We start from the raw sequence: 13,250 nt of genomic DNA, 5'->3' as shown, positions 1-13,250 counted from the left end.
AGAATATTATAATAGAGGTCAAGACCATTGCCATAAAGGAGAGAGACTGAAGTCAACTTCAAATAATGAAAAGATGGTTGAGGACTATAGCCAAAGAGCAGAGTGCGGAGGTTAGTGGATAGAAAATTATTAAAAGGAACTTGATTAGATACCACAGGAAGGGGTATTCATGCTAAACTGGCTTAACAAGATCCTTATTAAGGGCAGGCCAAGGATTTAGATATCAAGGGTGAGGGATGGAGAATTTGATCAAACATCAAGGGTTGAGTGGTAAAGTTTTTGATAAAATGACTTAGCAGGAATCTTTGCTAAATTGTGCACAGCAGACCAAGGACAAAGAATGCCAAGATACTGGTCTAGATAAGAAGAAGTCTCAGAGAAGCCTCACTAAAGTTTAGTCAAAAAAGTAGTCTTTGTCAATTTGTCCCAGACCTCACCAAGCAGTAACAATAATAAAAAAAAATGTTTCTAAACATCAGCAAATGTCCCTGGTAGGGGACAAAATTATGGGTCATTTAACACTTATTCTAGATGATCATGTTGGACAATTTTGTGTCCTATAATTTCACTGCCTTAGAGCTAGGAGCTTTTTTTTTTTTTTTTGTAATTAAATAAAATTTGGGCAATCATGAAAACAGACTCTCAAAGTTGTAAAGTGAGAAACAAGAGAAAGTTTCTGTTTGGTATGCCCCCACCATCATTTCGTAGAACAGTTTTTGGAGTAGTTTTTGTTTTGTTTTGTTTATTGTTTAGGCGATTTTCTGTAAGAAGCAGTGTTATTGTTGGATATTTTGTCATTCACCGTTTTGATGAGTTTTACTTGTCTTCTCTTTCAATAGCAGCAAAAAGTTAAAGGGATTTCAAAGAAAGAAAAAGAAAGAAAGAAAGAATAAAGAAAGAAAGAAAAAGAAAGAGAAAAAAGAGAGAGAAAGAGAGAGAAAGAAAGAAAAAGAGTCCTTTATAAATTATATTCATTTAAAATTACACCCTTTCCAAAGAAACATTACATTTATGCCGTTTATATTTCTCTGGTGAGCATGTTGAAGGGATTTTCAGGTGTTACAAGTGAGTATGAAAATATTTGATGTGACTATTAAAATGTTCATGTTACAATTGCCTATGCAAGTTATTTATTTTAATGATCCATGTGGCTTTGGTCTGATATATTGTATTTTTTCTTCTGTTTAGAGAATATTAGGATTTATCAATTCCAACAGGATAGGCATGGCTTGTTACAGCTTCTACAATCACTATTTCAAGAAAAGAGATATATTAACATATAAAATACACTTCTATTAACAAGCACTGTAATTAGATACTGAATATACTGGAAACATATATATCATATAAGCAGATTTATAAACAGGATAATTAGAGTGTTATTTTAAAAGCAGAAGCATTGAGCAGTCATATGAAGAATTGCAAACTCATTCATCTATTTTTTCAGTCTTCATTTAACATCTCACATTCAATAATATGCTTTGTATCTTTCTTTGGTATAAATGGCTGCTTTAGTTTTCATATTATCGTCAATGTCAACTGTAGATATTTGTAGAGGATAATTTACTTTGGTTGATGCCACGTATTGCAATTTGGGGTTCTATCTGACAGCACTTACATTGCACATAATTTCATCCCAGTTAATTATCATATATTTGAATGGGGAATACAGAATCATTTTAAATGATAATTAAAAACCTTGAGTTGAGATTAAAAACCAGATGAAACAAAACTCATGATTTGAATTTATAGAAGTCTTTCAAAAGAACATTTTCAAATAGCAGGTAATTGCACTGTAGATGCATTGCAAAAGTAATTCCAAAAAAAATGATGCATCTAGGGGCTCCTGGGTGTCTCAGTCCGTTGAGTGTCCACCTTCAGATCAGATCATGATCTCACAGTTTGTGAATTTGAGCCCTACATCAGGCTTGCTGCTGTCAGTGCAGAGTCCCCTTGGATCCGCTGTCCTCTTCTCTCTCCTGCTCATAATCTCTCTCTCTCTCTCTCTCTCTCTCTCTTTTTCTCTCTCTCTCAAAAATAAATTAAAAATAAATAAATAAATAAATAAATTTTTAAAAAATATTTAAAAATGATGCTTTTACAAACAAACATAAAATGGATTTTGAAGAAACCTATTGATGAGCAAATGGTATATCTTATTAAAATGAATGAAAAGTTTATTAAGCAGACAAGATTATTCTCATTTTAAGATAATGATTATGTTTCCAATTTAGTAACATTAATTTGATTTTCCATTAGATTTTCCTACACATTAATTTCCTATTTGGAAGTAATAACCAGGATTCAAGGTTAGTGTTACATTGTATTACCCAAAAGTTAAATGCTGTACTTCTAAAACCTGGATAGCAACAGAATCACAACAGAGATTTCCCTTTTAGAGCTGTCCAAAGGTAATATTTTAGTTATGCTTCCTATTCAATAAAATACAAAAACCATACTTTTTTCTAACTATAAAAATTACTGAAGAGTTAATTTGATATTTCTGTAGTTTTTTCCAATAATAAAGGAATAAACTCAGAATATTACCATCTTGGTAGTTAAAATATGTATTGTTTTAGGAGTGAGAGCTACCATATACATCTGGAAAATAATATTTCTATATATATGTATATATAGAGACAGATATATTCTGCATAGATTTTCATATGTGGCTAACTTAAAGAACTATTTTTCTCAGTGAGGGTCTTTGTGTGATTTCTGCATCATCTCCAGCTACCCTACCCTAAAATAGATTTACTAGCTTTTAAGTGACATAGATCATCTAAAAAGTCACCAGTATTGCAATGATGTCAGAGATAGAACAGTACTGACAAATAAAGAACAATATTTTCAATGGATTCTGAACATTTTAAACCTTAAATGATGATTAATGACAGTAGCAAGGTTTCATTGTTGGTGACATTTTTTGTTTTGTTTTGTTTTAATAATTCAATAGGATTGTTAAATGTGTCAATTTTAATTGAAACAGAGATAGTGACATTATTTTGTCATATGCCAGAATCACATAGCTGTGAGGGGTTACAGAACACTGTAGTTCTTTATTCCTCAGAAAATAGCCAATATTATTGAAAATTATGCTATGAATACTATTTTTCTAAACTGACTTAACAAAAAGCTTCTTAATAAGGAATTGTCTTGTGAGTCTAGAAATATTTGTTCAGGTACTTCACCTATTTTAGTTAGTATTTCCTTTTTTAATTAAATTTATTCACTTTCTTTTTTTGAATATGTAATACATTCCAATGATTCAAAACCCCCAAATACCCAAAAAAGGTACATAGTGAAAATCTTTCTCTTACTGTCTCACCTATCTTCAACCTTCCCAATCCATATCTTGCCTTCAAATTAACTCACGATTTCTTATGTTTCTTTCTAGAACTTTTTAATATATAGAACAAGCAAAAAAATAAATATCTTACTTTTCTTTTTTTAACGTTTATTTATTTTTGAGACAGACAGAGACAGAGCATGAATAGGGGATGCGCAGAGAGAGAGAGAGAGGGAGACACAGAATCTGAAATGCGCTCCAGGCTCTGAGCTGTCAGCACAGAGCCCGAGGCGGAGCTTGAACCCACGGACCGCAAGATTATGACCTGAGCCGAAGTCGGACGCTTAACCCACTGAGCCACCCAGACGCCCCAATATCTTACTTTTCAATCTTTTCTTTAAACCTATACTATACTATATGCACTGTTCTGAATTTTTTCCCTTAACAGTGTATTCTGGAGATCTTTCTATATCAGCACCATTCTACATTAGTAAAAAGTTTCCTCATATATCACTATGTGGATACAAATAATTGATGTGTTTAAGTTTTTTCCAATAAATGTATTACAAACAATGAGCTGAATAAATGTAAAAATATGTCATTTCACATATAAGTAAGTATAACCTAATGATAAATTTCTAGAAGTGAGATTGTTCTGTCAAAACGTGTGCTTTAAATTTAGTTAGCATTAGCAATTAAGTCTATACAGTTTGTGCTAGTTGGTATTTTCACCATCGGTTTGAATGTCTATCTCCCCACAGCCTCATTAACAGAATATGTTATCATCTGAGGAGATTTCTTTCACTGTCTTCTCTTTAAAAAAAAAAAATTCTGTTGAAGGTTTGGCTGAATTTCAAGTCTCTGGTAACATTTAATTTCCTTGAGGATATCTCTTGTAGGTATCGATCCACATTCTTCTGACACTGAATATTTCTGTGAAAGAAATCTGAATCCCAAATGAATTTGTTTCTCCCTCTAAAGAAGATGATATTTCTTTTTCAGAGAAATGTTCTTCCCTTTCATTATAGAGATTTTAATTTTGCACAATTCTAACTGTGTAGATTTATTAATACTATATTTTTAACTTATAGTGTGTTCCATTATTTTAGCTTATGTCTTTAAAGAATCCAATTATACATATGTTATATATTTGTCTTCTAAATCTAATTATTTATTCTGTTATCTCCTTTAACACTTGTTTTATTACCATTCATTTGTTCTTGTTTTCTTTTTTCCACCCACCATGTCTGTTCATCTATAAGGTTTTTTGTTTGTGCTTCATCCAAGATTGCCTTCATTTCTGTGATGCTGTGGCTAATTTTTCCTGCTTCCTTCTTAAACCCTCTCTATATTCCCATTTTGTCTCCTCCATCTTCCTTATCCTCTAGTCTTTGAATTTGTTTTGTTTTGTTTTGTTTCTGTATTGTAGTCTTCCTTCACCAATGTGATCTGTTTACTAAGTTTGTTTTCTAATTAACAAGAACATATATGGCCCAAATTTATATTTTGTCTGTGGTAGTGCTTTTTTTCCTGGTCACTTTGTATGTTGGTAGGTTTCTGTGTATTTTCGTTCTTGTTTTACTAATATTGCTTTTGTAACAATAGCATATCCTTTCTTTTACTAGTGTATTCACCATTAGATATGTTACATATACTTGGTCTAGATGTTTTTATTAGTTTTCTGTATATAGGAAGTGGTCCAGGTAATCTACTAGGCAGGAAACTTTCTATACACCAAAGAATCATTCTATCTCTGTTGCGATGGACAAAGACTATTTTTTGTGATTTATTGTGCAGCTCCAAATCCTGAGCAAACCACGTACAGAAGAGCTTCTTCTGTCTTCTGTATTTACTATAGTTCCCACATTTCTTGTTAACATCACAAGATAAACATTGATAAATATGGTTTTTTTTGTGTGGAATTTTCTGAAATAAACTTCCCTAGTCCTGCCATTATCCATGCCTCCGTCCCCAATCATTCACTTATCTTTTGCCAATGTTTAGATATTTTGGTAGCATTTACACATAATTTGGATCTGGAGACTACATCTGCTTTTTTTATCACCTTAAGTGATTGTTGTTTTTGTTTTAAATTATTTTCATGCGGAGAAGGGGAGAAACTGTCTTATATAGCATGTCCATGCTTGAAATCCCACCTAAGTTTCTATTTTAAAATTTTTCTATTCTTGTCAGATCTATAACTACCATTTTCTCACATCACATGGGCTTTCAGTAGAAACCTTCAAAGACTACTTCCTAAAGGAAATTGAGACCATAAGATTAGATACACACAGATTCTAGTTACTATATCTAGACACCAAAACACTCAGACCAAAGCTTGCACAATCACCATTTAAGAACAGTAACTCCTGGGGCACCTGCGTGGCTCAGTTGGTTGGGCGACCGACTTCAGCTCAGGTCATGATCTCAGGGTTCATGGGTTTGAGCCCTGCGTCAGGCTCTGTGTTGACAGCTCAGAGCCTGGAGGCTGATTCAGATTCTGTGCCCCTCTCTTGCTCTGCTCCTCCCCCACTCATGCTGTCTCTCTCTCAAGAATAAATAAAACATTAAAAAAAATTTAAAAAAAACACTAACTCCTGCTGTGCTCCAGATCCAACTATCCCCTCAGTTTTGAATCCACCCAACCCTCTTGCATTAAGAAAATTATTGTTAGTTCTTTGTGTTGTGTGTATTCATTCTTTCTTTTTTCCTGAAGCCTTTCACTTAGCATTTAACCCATTTCCTCTCCAGCTGTTGTCCTATTGTCCAGCATTCTCTCTACCTTTAAAGCAAATTCTCAAAAGAATTTTCCACTTTTCATAATTTCATATTTCCAGAGACACAGAAATAATGGAGATAGAGATAGAGATAGAGAAAGATAGGGGCGCCTGGGTGGCTCAGTCGGTTGGGCATCCGACTTCAGCTCAGGTCATGATCTCACAGTCCGTGAGTTGGAGCCCCGCGTCTGGCTCTGTGCTGACAGCTCAGAGCCTGGAGCCTGCTTCGGATTCTGTGTTTCCCTCTCTCTCTCTCTGCCCCTCCCCTGCTCATGCTCTGTCTCTCTGTGTCTCAAAAAATAAATAAATAAAAACATTAAAAAAAATAAAATTAAAAAAAAAGAGATAGAGAGTGATTTCAAGGAATCAGTTCATAAAATGGTGGGGGCTAGTAAATGAAAGATTTGTAGGACCGTCGGGCGTGCACAAAAACGTCTGGAGCAGGGCTTGAGGTTATACATTGGGGTTGAAGTCTGACTCACCATCTCTCACGTGGACTATTGCTGCAACCTCTGAACTTATTTCCCACAGCAAAAGCACCTCAATTCTTTCTTCCACCCTGCAGCCATAAGTGTTGCTTATGTAGACATTTGACCACACCACTCTTCTGCATAAACACTATATTGGTAGGATAAAGACTAACAATCTAAAATTACATAAATTATCTGAGCCCCACCTACCCTTCCAGCATCAACTAGCACCAATATCCAACGTGGCCTTTGTTCCTTAATCATGCTGCCTTATTTCCTCACCTCAACTCTGCACTCACCTGCCTCGGGGTTACGCGCACATTGTTACCTCTGACTTGTAGGCTCCCCAGCTCTCTCTTTACCTAGAAACTGCTCCCATACAACCAATCACTGAGAGTGGTTACTTTGCATTCATTGTCTTTTCTTCACAACATTGATTATTGTTTGCAATTTTATACTGAATGCATTTTTGTCATGTTTATTACTGCAAGTATTCTAAAAGCCCAGGGAAACAGAATGACATATTTTTTCTTACCGCTACGTCCCTAATACATTATATAGGATTGGACAGAAAATTGATGCTTAAAAATTTTTCTAGAATTGAGGTAGATGGAATAAATGATTGGTGTCTTCTACCTAGAGAAAGTCTTCAACTTCTAAAAGTATTTTTAAATAATCAGATATATACACATAAGAGTATAACTAGTGTAATTTATCCAGGATCCAATCACTTTATATGAAAGAAATATAATAGAAAGTATCTAATTAAATAATTGCATTTATACCAGTAACGAATAACCAGGGAGCTATATAGATGTTGAAGCCTAGGTATAATTTGTATTATAAGAAACTATAATAACAGATAAATTTTAATTTAATAACACTATGCCCAACATGTAGAATAAGGAATACTTTGATGTCTTACTAAGCCTTAAGATCACCAAAAGGCTTTAGTAGCTGAAGCTTACAACCATGGATGTTTCTTGGTAACAATGTATCACAAAGCATTGATTCTATAGTTAATAGGCATATTTTTACATCTAAGTTTAATATTTATCATCCATATGACACTAAGTCAGTCTCTTTCAAATTTTATTTATTATTTATTACTATAGGTCAGGCTTTTTTTTTCAGGTACATGTAATATCAGTAAATGGATAATAATGTACTTGGCTCAATGTTTTTGTGAGGAATAAATGTTTAGAATGCTTTCTGATAATACATGACTAGCCCTCAAAAATGCCAGCAAAATCTATAGACCCTCAGGATGCTGAGAATTTGAAGTGTAAATGCAATTGTATCACATCCTTTTAAATGTGTCCTGATATAACCATATTCTTTCCCCTTATCTTCATCTACCCACCCATGGGTTATGACTCTTGGGTGTTTTCTTTGTTTTGTCTCTTTCTAATCTCACAGTTTTTTGTTTCTTGTGTTTTGTTTGTTGTTGTTGTTGTTGTTTGTTTGCTTGTTTTTTGGATTTGTGTGGTTTTGTTATAACTCATTTAAAGTTTATATTGGAAGTAGGTTTGGTATCAGAGTTAAGTATGGGAAATATCAAATAAAACTTTCAACTGTCAAAAATCATGGTTAATATCCACCTATCCATCCTATCATGAGGAGATTGACAACCAGGTTATGTTGTGTTTCCTCCAAAACAAAAACCAATCACTCTACAATGATTTTCTCATAAAAATTATACCTATTCTATTTACTGACTCTTAGAAAAAGGTGTTCCATGGAACTGAACTTGCTAATATGAGAATGTCTAGTATATAAAAAACTTAAGGAGGTAAGGGTCTTCTGTTACCACAATAAGAACCTATAACTTCCTCTCAAAGTTTTAGCCACCTTATGCTGTTAGAGTGTCCTCACCATAAATAGAAAAATAACATTCCTTCAGCATCTGTGAGTGTTCAAATGAATTAATAAGTAATATCATCTTAGAAACTTTAGAGCTTATGTGTTAGTATTAAATCATCTTGATAAAATTTACATAGAAAAAATACAGTATTATCTAGATATTTTATACTAGGGCATATAATTTTAGAGGCAAAAAGAGCATTTGGCACAAAACTGGTAATTTATTAGTTTTCTACTTGTAAGGTTCCATCTCACCTTGATGAAAGACATTATTCTTTGGACTAAAAAAAATTATATATGTCCATTATATTAAGCTTATATAAACAATTTAGAGTAATACTAATTTTATGTGGAATAAAAATAATTATTTTTATGTGGATATAATTTTGTGTAGGAAGAAGAATGTAAATGCTTAAGTGTTAATGCAATGGGTATGAGTGGTAATCCTATGATGATTTAATCTTCACCTGGGAAAGAGACTTGGGCTACAAACTTTTAGGATCAGAGATTTCTTTTTCTTTTTTTAAATTTTTTTAAATGTTATTTATTTTTGAGACAGAGATAGAGTGTAAGCAGGGGAGGGGCAGAGAAAGAGGGAGACACAGGATCTGAAACAGGCTCCAATCTCTGAGCTGTCAGCACAGAGCCCAACACGGGGCTCAAACCCACAAACCCACAAACTGCAAGATCATGACCTGAGCCAAAGTCAAACACTTAGACTGGGCCACTCAGGCACCCCTAGAATTAGAGTTTTTTAATATTATAATCACAGCTAGATATACTGAATCAGTCTTACATGGATTGTTCAACAATTAAAGTTAGGTGCTCCAGAAAGTTAAATTAACTCTTTCTGGCTATTAGAGGCCATTTAGAAAATCACCACTTCTTGCAATAATGGCAAAGTATAAATGAAATGAGTCTGTTAGGTCCACGGGTCTGTGTCTGATGTGACTGGGAAGAGGGGCAGAAGCATACACAAAAAGAATGAGAAACCAAGGCCCAAAACACTAGTGAATCAGATTAGACTGTGGGTAGTCAGTTTGGGTTGGATTAATGAATCTTTTAAAATGAAGAAACAAGTTACTATGCTCTGCTAGCACTTACTTAAACAGGCAAATCAAAATCAGAACAGAAATCAGAGCGAATCAGAGCAGAAAAAAGAATCATGGAGAAAGCACGAAGCCAAAGTATATATTAGTCGGTAACTGATTATAGAATTATCAATACATAAATATAAATACCTACATTTATATTTATGGGTACACAATAAAAGAAAGAGACAATGAAAGTAAAAAGTGAAACATTAGTCTTTTAGCCTGGAGGTTTTTTTGTTCTGTAAGTATAATTAAAACTTTACTCCAGCAAAACAGAGAATGTGGGGTTTATGTCTTATTTAGAAAGGTAGAAAAGTTTTAGAGTGTTCAGAAGTAATAGAATGTAGTTTTTAAATAACTTGATGATCAAAAGATTACTTTTTTCCATAATCAGCTATCCATTATTTGACATTTTTTTTACAACATATCAGAAAATATAATTTATGGTTGTTGTTTGTTTGCTTGTTTCAATTCGACAAAAATCAGACTCTCTTCTCAGCTCAGGTCTAGAGGTAAACTGATTATTATCTTTTGTACATTCTTTCTACATTCATACATACATGCTCACTACCTAAATGAATGAAAGAAAATGAAAGAATAGAGAGGTCTAACTGGTATTTAGTATCAGACTAGAAGTGGTTCATTTGACATTGGACATTTTCTTCCCAGAATTTATCATGCAGTTATTAAGCAATATTTTCTAGGAAGGAAGCTGTTGACATTTATAGATGTTAAGCATTTCATATGTTTCCTACTTTGTGTTCATAAAAAATCATTAAATCACCAGATGATTTTTTGCTATCATAACTAATCAATTATTTTGATATATAGATTTCCTTTTTTCTGCTTTATACTAGAAAGTATTTGCCAAATTAATTATAACTATTTATCCCATGATGAGTAAGTGCTGGTAATATTCTGACTACCTATTACACATATTTTACGGTTGCAAAACTGTGACAGGAAAGTCACCATCATAGAATACATTAATGTTATTCTCAAATTTCTTTATAATTTAACTAAAACTTTAAGTTGGAGTGAATATGTCCCTTCACAATACCTCTTCTTTTTTGAGAAAGCATTAAATTTTATTCAAACAATTATGTGCTATTAAGTAAAGAATAAATTAGCAAGAAAATTGTACCATTAGTAAAATTAGTAAAATTTAAGTTCTTAATTTCACATAATAGATGATGACTACGTTTTTATTATGGCATTGAAATTTAACATTAGAGAAGTCTTGTTTATAGCCAAAATGGATTTTAGTTACGTTCTTTTATTATTGCCTCTAATAATGCTTTAATTTTAGCTATGGTTCTGAAAAAAATAACAAAGAATACTTAAGCAAATATTAAGATAGAAGTCTCAGAACAAATTTTTAAAATTTGTTCTCATAAATAATTAAGGCATATAAATCATTTTTTTTAAGTTTATTTATTTATATTTGAGAGAGAGAGAGAGAGAGAGAGAGAGCGCACCCACAAGCGGGGAAGAGGCAGATGGAGAGAGGGAGACACAGAATCCAAAGCAGGCTCCAGGCTCTGAGCTGTCAGAGCAGAGCACAATGTGCGTCTTGAACCCATCAACCTGAGCTGATGTCAGATGCTTAACCAACTGAGCAACCCACGTGCCCCAGCATGTAAGTCATTTTTGTAAAAGCAATGGAAAATTTTAAAAATGTATATATATTTTAAAATGTGTTATGTTTTGGGGACTTACACAATTTTATTATTACCCAAAGATAGCTTCATGTAATTCAGCTGATTAGCTCTTGGCTTTTTTTATGTTTGTCTTAAACTGAGCATTATATTTAGCTCATGCTATCTTTCTCTCTATATACGAAGTACAAATGCAAGACCATAGGTGTCTTTATACTGAAGATGAATAACAGTAAAATTTTTATTTTATAAACTCATTCATTTTTAATAAGCTAATATTTACCTTTAACACTTTGTGAATTATTTGGTTTAACTAGACATATAGCAGATCCCCAGGAAATATTAGTACAAGCATGTTTGGAGGCAGACAATTGAGAACATCAGCTGTTTTTGTCTTAGAACACAGCATATGTGATGTGTAGCAAGAGAAAGTATGGACAACATGAGCTCACTGAGAATCTCTCACTCAGGACCCAGATGTGATCAGGTAGGGAAGAGACTGAATGACAGAAAACTGAAGAAAACAGCAAGAGTAGTAAAAGATTAAAAAAAAAAAAAAGAATGCCCCATTTTACATAATTTCCTTTACTTCAGGTTTTTTTCTTTTTCTTTTTTTTAAAGGATTATATCTTCAATAAAGGAAGAACAAGATGAATAGAAAGAAAGAAGAAAGAAAGAAAGAAAGAAAGAAAGAAAGAAAGAAAGAAGAAAAACAGAAGCAATGAAGAAAAGATAAGTAAATACAAGGGAAGAGGAAAATAATCTTCATGAAAATCACCAAGGTCAATTTAAAAATTAATAAGTTTTTCCTTGTTTCTTAGTAATATATAAAGACTATAAACTTAGATATTTAATTTTTAAGTTTCCATTTTCATGTCATAGATTATTTAGATAAAGCAGACATATCACATATCAGAGTGTGTATTCACATGGAGATCAAATTAAAAAAATAGAACCGCAGACCATTATACATAGTTAGTAAAACATATGGCTAATATTGCTATATCACTATTCTAATTTTTGCTGACTTTATGCTCCCTAGACTCTACTCCATAAAGCCACTTATCAATATATTACTTGATATGAATTACAATAATGCAAGGTAAGTATTTAGCAGTAATATCAGCCAGGGAACAATGTTGACAATTACTCACCTTGTTTGTTTACGGAAGGGACTCGGAGGCTTCTTACACCAAAAGCTCTTTCTGAATTTCTAACCAGTTTTCTGATTGTGATGTGTCATGCTAATAAGTGACAAATTTCTGATCAATTGGCAATTAGAACTAAAGGGAAAGATTGTTATGCATTGCTATCTAGTTTATCATTTAGCAAAAACAGCGGAAAGGAGTTAGGCTAACAGAGTCCCACCCCCGTCACTTTTCACCAACTGGGACATTAAACCAATCAGTTAGTGATCATGGTGTTTTGGAACCAGTGTTTTTTAAAAAATGAAATCTCCCTTCTATTCCACAGAACATTGCATAAGAAAAGAGGTAAACAAAAGACATTTTTACAAAGTCCAGAGATACAATAAGAGAAGCATGTTACAAACACAATTTGAGGTTGGGGGATTGAATATTAAAGTAGTTTTAGGTACAGCAGTAGTTTTCAATACTGAGTGGACATTAGAATCGCCTGGGGGAGCTTTAAAAAATACTGAACTGTGGACCTTGGCCCCCAGAACAATTAAATCAAACTGTTCGCGGACATGTGGATACTAAACATCAGTACTTTTAAGCCTTCCCTCCATAATTGTAAAGTTTGCTCAGTGCTGAGAATCACTGAACTCTAATACAGTGTAAAGGTGGTTTGCCCTACATATGAAGCAAATAATAATACCTATTCCAGTTGATTTTATTGTTGATCATTCTTTGTTCAGAGCATAATTAATTTTGGTTCTGGTTCTGTCCAAACTTGCATTTAAATATTCTTCTAGCATAAATTAAAAGGGCGTTTTATTGTTTCTCCAAAGTGCATAGCAATTTAGTTTACAATATCGAGGAAATACACTTTGGGAAGGCACTTCTTGAAAGAAGAGCTGAAAACAGGGAATCAAGAATGAAGTGTTATGTCTATAATTATCATTTATTTGGTAACAT

The sequence above is a fragment of the Panthera tigris genome, chromosome C2 (genome assembly GCF_018350195.1).
Source record: "Panthera tigris isolate Pti1 chromosome C2, P.tigris_Pti1_mat1.1, whole genome shotgun sequence".
NCBI lineage: Eukaryota > Metazoa > Chordata > Mammalia > Carnivora > Felidae > Panthera > Panthera tigris.
This window is presented reverse-complemented; position numbering follows the sequence as displayed.